The 6,964-nt window shown below is 35.2% G+C and overlaps 1 long non-coding RNA gene across 3 annotated transcripts; it reads right to left on the bottom strand.

The window, feature by feature from the left end:
- Positions 1-3,992: 3,992 nt before the first annotated feature.
- On the bottom strand, positions 3,993-6,372 carry LOC131249957 (uncharacterized). 3 transcript variants are annotated; one of them, XR_009172928.1, is made up of 3 exons: positions 5,812-6,372; positions 4,301-4,532; positions 3,993-4,194 (listed from the first exon to the last, which is right to left on the bottom strand). It is a non-coding gene; the product is annotated as an uncharacterized LOC131249957 (long non-coding RNA). The 3 variants fall into 3 exon arrangements; XR_009172929.1 differs by having other exon boundaries at positions 3,999-4,220; positions 4,301-4,485; positions 5,812-6,363; XR_009172927.1 differs by having other exon boundaries at positions 4,004-4,194; positions 4,301-4,485; positions 5,812-6,362.
- Positions 6,373-6,964: the final 592 nt, after the last annotated feature.

The following is a 6,964-nucleotide window of genomic DNA, read 5'->3' as shown; positions in this document are numbered from 1 at the left end:
TCTCTTAAGACGACACATATAAATGACATGTTCCCTGACGAACAATTGTTCAAAGTCTCCCATTGACCTTGGTTTGTAGATATCACTAATTATCTTGCTACAGGTTTTACGCCGACACATTGGCCTACGCAAGATAAGAAAAAAAATCTTCACTGAGTTACGCAAATTCTTCTGGGATGATCCATATTTATTTAAATATTGCCTAGACCAAATCTTGAAGAGATGTGTGCTAGGCAATGAATATCAAAGCGCTATCTCCTTCTGTCATTCTCAGGCCTGTGGCAGTCACTTTTTTGTTAAAAAGACCATAGTCAAAATTCTACAATGCGGCTTTTATTGGCCCACTATATTTAAGGACAATCATGAGTTTTGCAAAACTTGTGAGCGTTGTCAAAAGTTGGGAGCATTGTCCCATCGAAATATGATGCCTCTGAACCCCATTCTAATTATTGAAGCATTTGATTGCTCGGGCATCGATTTCATGGGACTATTCCCCCAATCTTTTGAAAATTTATATATTTTGCTCGCAGTAAACTATGTCACTAAATGGGTCGAAGTGATTCCATGCCAGAACAATGATCATCAAACAGTCATTAAATTCTTAAAAGAGAACATCATTTTCTAATTCAAAACGCCTCGAACCATCATTAGTGATGGAGGTTCACATTTCTATAATAGGCCATTTGCAAACTTAATGAAGAAATATGACACCTCTCATAAGGTGAGTACTCCATACCACCCACAGATAAGTGGGCAAGATGAGATTTCTAATAGGGAGATCAAACACATTTTGGAGAACGGTTAACCCTGATCGAAAGGATTGGTCAATCCGATTGACCGATGCTTTATAGGCTTATTGTACTACATTTAAAACTCATATTGGAATGTCTCCCTTTAGACTTGTCTATGGGAATGCTTGTCATTTGCTTGTGGAGTTGGAACATAGGGCCTACTTGGTGATTAAAAATCTAAACTTTAGTTGAGGCAACGCTGGCTCACTGTGCAAACTACAATTGAATGAACTCGAGGAGATCCGGAATAACGCATACAAGAACTCGAGAATTTACAAGGACAAGATGAAAGTGTTCCATGACAGGAACATCTTTCGGAAATCATTCTTACTTGGTCAAAAAGTTATTTTGTACAATTCTCGATTACATCTTTCTTTGGGTAAACTCCGATCTCGTTGGACTGATCCTTTCACTATTACTAATGTCTATCCTCTTGGAGCTATTAAGATAAACAATTTGAATAATGGCAATGCTTTTAAAGTAAATGGACATCGGTTGAAGTCATTTATTGAGAAATTTGATTCAGAGGACATGTCCATACCTCTGATTGATCTTGTTTACTAGGATTGACCTCCTAGTCTGATAGAGGTATAGTTAGGTTTATTGCTTTCATCGAATTTAGGACTAAGATAGTTTACTTTCGCTGTTTTATGATAGTTTGCTTTCCGTTTGTTTAGGATAGTTTGCTTTTCAGTTTTTTAATTCTTATACTAACCCACCTTCACACTGAGATCATTGGAAAAGCCTCAAAATTGTTCTTCAGGTATTGTCTTTCCATCACTTCCCTTTTTCTTTTCATTGCCTCTTTTGCATTACATGCTTATTTCTTTTACGTTAAGGACGGTGTAGATTTTTCTGTTGGGAATGGGGGATTAGGTAACCTAATCAGTGTTTTCTCAGGTTTTCCCAGTTTTGAGCAAAAAGTTTAAAAGTTTTCAATGTTTCAAGTTGAAGTCTATTTGGGAAGCAATGAATTGTGTACTTAAGAATGTTTTGAGTATGATAAGATAGAGATTGAATTTTGAACTACTGAAGTCTAGTCATCTAAGTAATTTATCACCTAAGTACTTACGCTCAATTGATTAAAAGGAAGTTTGAATATCATGTTAAATCACAAAACACATTCAATTTGTCTTCTGTAAGATAAACTAGAAATTCTAATTGTTAGTATGTGAGTCATTAATAGATGGCGAGAATCAGGTTTAAAGAATTTTATCCACATTAAAAGAAGAAAAGAACTAGTTAAAAAATAGGAGATTGATAGAGAGGTCATGAAAAAGAATGAAAAGAATGAAAAATCTAGAAAAGAATACAAAAAAAAAAAGAATAAATAAAAATTGACCATCAATATAAAATCAAAAAGTACAAAAAAAAGAGGAAATGGCATAAGTTCGGAATCAGTACTTGAGATTCAAACTGATCTTGAAGTGATGAGTGTAGCTAACATGATGAATTGATAGTATTTGTACGGGAAGTAAATTAACACTACTAGAAAACTTGTTAAAGGCTACAGATAAAAGCCGTAGCCAAAGACCTATGGCTATGGTTTTAGTCTGTAACACGACTGTAGTTGTAGGTGCTGTAACAATAGGTCTAAAACCTAGGCTACGGATTAAATTCATAACCATAGATTAAAATAGCTACAGATATAATCCGTAGAAACCATTTCTGTAGGGAAAAGCACGTGCAACTACGGATAGTATTTGTAGCTAAAAGTAGTGATAGATCCGTAGCAATATGATGAATTTAATAACAACTACGGTTTTGAGATTATAGCTATGGTCAATATCCGTAGCTATTTCCTACATTTAAAAAAATTTATAATTAGTCATTCATTCAATTACCACCTGCATAATCATTCATTCATTCAATTACCACCTGCACAATCATTCATTCAATAATGAATCAATTACAATCCTTCATTCAATCGATTACAATTACAATAATGCTGAAAATACAAATCTTGGTGATTCTATGTGCACTCGCATATGGCTAGGTGCATCCTTCATCCACCATAGATAGAAAATGGATGTGAGTATCAATAGTCCACCTGCACATCCAACAGCTATACCGATAACTTCTCCTATGCATCTTCTGTAATTATTTGAGGGCGAACCACCACTAAAGGACTCTGCAACATAAAAACAAAGAATCAGTCAACTGAAGAAGGATGAAAACTAAATGCAAGGAAAACATAGAATTCCCTTGACGTAAACTGAATTAATGCTCCAAACAACATTCCCACGTGGGTATGTTCAGATCATCTCCAAAATCATATGAGGTGATACTTTGAGGACTTGATTATACACTATGACATACACATGACACCAAGGAAGTCAGTCAATATAATTCACTTTGTTGAAGTCATGCATCGACTTGACCTGGATATGTTCAGATCATCTTCAAAATCTACTATCTAAAGAGAACCATACAAAAAGCAGCCTATGATGGTTTTTGCTTTCTTTTTTTTATTTTTTTTTTAGCAATAAGATTTCATTAGAAAGTGGTGAGATACTGTACCAAGCTACAACCTAAGAAAAATAAAAGGCCAAAAAAAAGCCCTACAAAGGTGCGAAACAACCTCAAATGACTGGAATCCCATGGTTTAATCAATTACTGTGCACGAGGAGCCATGCCACTTGCATTCCCAAAATGATGCCCAGAAACAATGACTGGAATCCCATGGTTTCCTGCAACAACAGAAGCCATATATGTCTATATTTCAAGTTTAAGAATAGCCCATCAGTAATCATTATTTAGGAGTTAGGAATTCAATGAGAAGCAAAAACTTTTCAAAACCTTACCGGTGCATTAAGTCAACTTTTCAAAACCTACCAGTGCACAAGTTCATAGACATCCAAGAGAATCATCAAATAGAAACTCATGACAGCAATAACAGTGATTTGGGCAGAAGAAATGGAACTTCTAATGGAAGTTCATCTACCTTGCCTAAATGGATATACCTGACATCATCTACATCTTGCACCTCTTCTTTTACTTTTTTTTTGTTTAATCTCATCAATCTCACGTTCAATCCATGCTCCATGTATTAAAGCTAAAATCCTACTAGAAGTGACAAGATTTTCTGATTACTACATTCCTATTCATGATGTTTGTTGAAGTATTCTGTAGGAATTGATCCTGTTGCTACAAAGCATTTTTCTTAAATACATTTTCAAGTTCAGACGCACTAATCCATATAAATGGGCCAACAAACTGTGGTTCAGATTTCAAACAAATGGACTCAATTAGCAGCCTACAAATTAATGGATAATAAGATAAAAACAACTATGTGAAAGAGGGGCATTAATACCTGCTTTAGAGCCCCAACATCATTGGTCCCATCTCCACACATCAATACCATCCTTCCCACTGTCTGAAAAGTGGTCATGATAAGCTCCTTCTCTTTAGGAGAAACCCTTGTAAAGACTTGAAATCAACATTACAACAACCTTCATGATATAAAATAGATGGAAGATATTTCGAGAACAAAACCAAGCAGATCTAACCTTTACATATGGGGTAACTTGTAGAACAGCCGAAGTCGGTTGTAAGTAACATTTCAAAATAGTCCCCACCTATACAGAGATCATGGAAACACGATAAAGCTCCCTATAGGGGATGGAATGATGGACAGCTTGGATGTCCACAACATGTGCACCATACACATGTTCAGACATGTAGAGGGGCAAGGCTACACATATAAGCACGTGGGATCAACAAACCTCTACAGATCAAAACCTGAAGATTCAAAATCAAAGACATCCAAAACTAATTAATGCACATGAAGAATTTGCATTTATAAACATAGAATAAACCCCCAAGGGCATGCCCCATGAGGGCCTGTTTGGATGCCATTAAAAAATAAATAAAATTGAATTCATCTCATTTTAGTTATTCCTAATTATGTATTAGGGATCTTCTTTTTTAAACTTTTTTGCGTAGAATTAAATGTCATCATGATAACCAACCATTTATGATCTCTAATGCACTACTAATGTTGACTAAATGAGATGAACTCATTTTAAGTGGCACCCGAACATGCCTTGAACCCTTAATAGGTAAGCATTTTCTAACCAGTTCTACAAATCTAAACATAAAATCCATGCTAAATCTAACTAGTTCTACAAATCAACATCAGAGGTTAAAACTAATAATTTCCCAAATAATCTTAATTTGAGGCCATGCCCCATATAAAGATGGGCCCATGATTTGAGTTTGGATCAGTATATGTATGCCCATGATTTGATCCTGACCTGTATTAGGTTGAAGTGTCCTGTTACCTGTTACAAGTGCGGCAAGTAGTTGTGAGATATAAACTTTAATTTGATAAGTAGTGTCAAAGAATATAAATATCAATTGTTTAGGAAAAAGATGGCCAAAGATTAGATGGTAAGGTACACCCAATTAGATTTGGTTGGGTCATGGCAAAAAGAGAACTTAATGGCCAAAGAGAACTTAGATGGTAAGATGCACCCAATCAGTCTCTCATATAGAATTTGTTTCTAGAAAATAAATTTTTTAGCAACTTGTAAATTCCTAGTTGCCAGACAACCCAAAATGTAGATTTGTTACATCACATATGGATACGAAAGAGAAGATTATAATCAACTTATTTGGAAGTGTAAACAAACAGATGCATATGAGTTCTACTGTGTGCTTGTAAGTAATCAGATTACATGCAAAATCATTCATGTTGATAGCTTCCAACATTCTCAATATGCAAAATCATTCATGTTGATAACTTCTAGCATTCTCAATATGATTTAACATGAACATTGCATGTATTTGGGGTTCTTTCGAAATGGGTCTGCTTCCATGTGTGGAATATGTTCATCCACCTGTAAGTTAGAGCCATAAATCTAGTAGTAGTGATTTCATACTTGTGTTTTTGTTGCAGCATTTGAATTCCCATCAATTTCTTCTTTCATATTATTATTCTTAGAATTGATCAAGGGATGCAAATGCAAAAGACAGATGTTCATGAGCCTTCTTGGTAAATAAGATTTTTAGAGATTACCTTTGCTGTTTTTCATTCCTTATTGTGAAATATCCTTCTTCATACCAAGTCTTTGTGATCAATAAGAAAGTTCATGGGCCAAACACATCAAGAAAGAGTTTTAGAAGCTACAAATGTCACCTCTTCCTAAGTGCTTGAAGCCAGTGGGTCAGATGAAATGATGCTCCTATCAGTAACATTGCCATTCACCGACTCTACTAGAGCAAGTGAGAGAGTAGTCTCGATTTTATCATCCTTGTCATCCAAACGGATTGCAGCCATAATAGAGAGCAGCTTCAGGGACTAATAAAAACAAAAGATGAAGATAATTAAAGATCCTTACTACAGGAAATGAGAATTCAAACATACATACATTGAATATGCTTTTCTCACTACAGGCACTCTCAAAATTAAGCTCATGGGTTCTCCCCAGTAGCCTTTTGAAATGACCAATATACTATCATGTTATCTTATAATGCCAACATATCCTCATGTTTCTGCCTTCTTAATCTTACTCAAAGACTAGGCATGTTTTTTTTTTTTTCTTCTATAAATAGGCAAAACCTCTGATCACCAATACTATACGAGTAAGAATTAGGATTACAACAAATAGGGAAGAGGCTCAACTTCAAACATTTTAAAAAATCATCAAATATTTTCCAAAACCACTCAACATTTATGCAGACAATTGGGTGTAACTATCCAAATGGGTGGGTGTAATCACCAATTCCAATTTTAAAAAAGGAAATCAGGAAGAAGATAAAAATCATGATTACCTCAAGAGAAGCTAGATTTCCTGAAAGACCCATGAATCGAAGTGTTGAGATCATCCTGTTTTGGATTCTGGGTGTCTTAAGAAACCAACTTAGAAGCCCTCTGTATGAGTTCATCAAAGGCCTGGGGCTGTAGTGTAACGCCCTGAAATTCGGGGGTCGAGCATAACTCAGCTCCCGAGTTCCAAAACATCACTTATGCAACATAATTAATGAATGATGTATGTTGACTGTATTAGCACATAAACATGGGATAGATTAAGCCAAAACGCAGATATGATTCAGGGGTAAGTGAATAAAGCAAGCGGAAGACTTATAGTAAAATATGTGTACAAGTGTAAGTCCCTGAATTACATATACAACCAGATCGTGTAAAAGTATTATTTATCAAAATTATAAGT

The sequence above is a fragment of the Magnolia sinica genome, chromosome 6, assembly GCF_029962835.1.
Source record: "Magnolia sinica isolate HGM2019 chromosome 6, MsV1, whole genome shotgun sequence".
Taxonomy (NCBI): Eukaryota; Viridiplantae; Streptophyta; class Magnoliopsida; order Magnoliales; family Magnoliaceae; genus Magnolia; species Magnolia sinica.
Note: the sequence above shows the minus strand (reverse complement) of the source record. Positions and strands in the feature narration are given on the sequence as shown.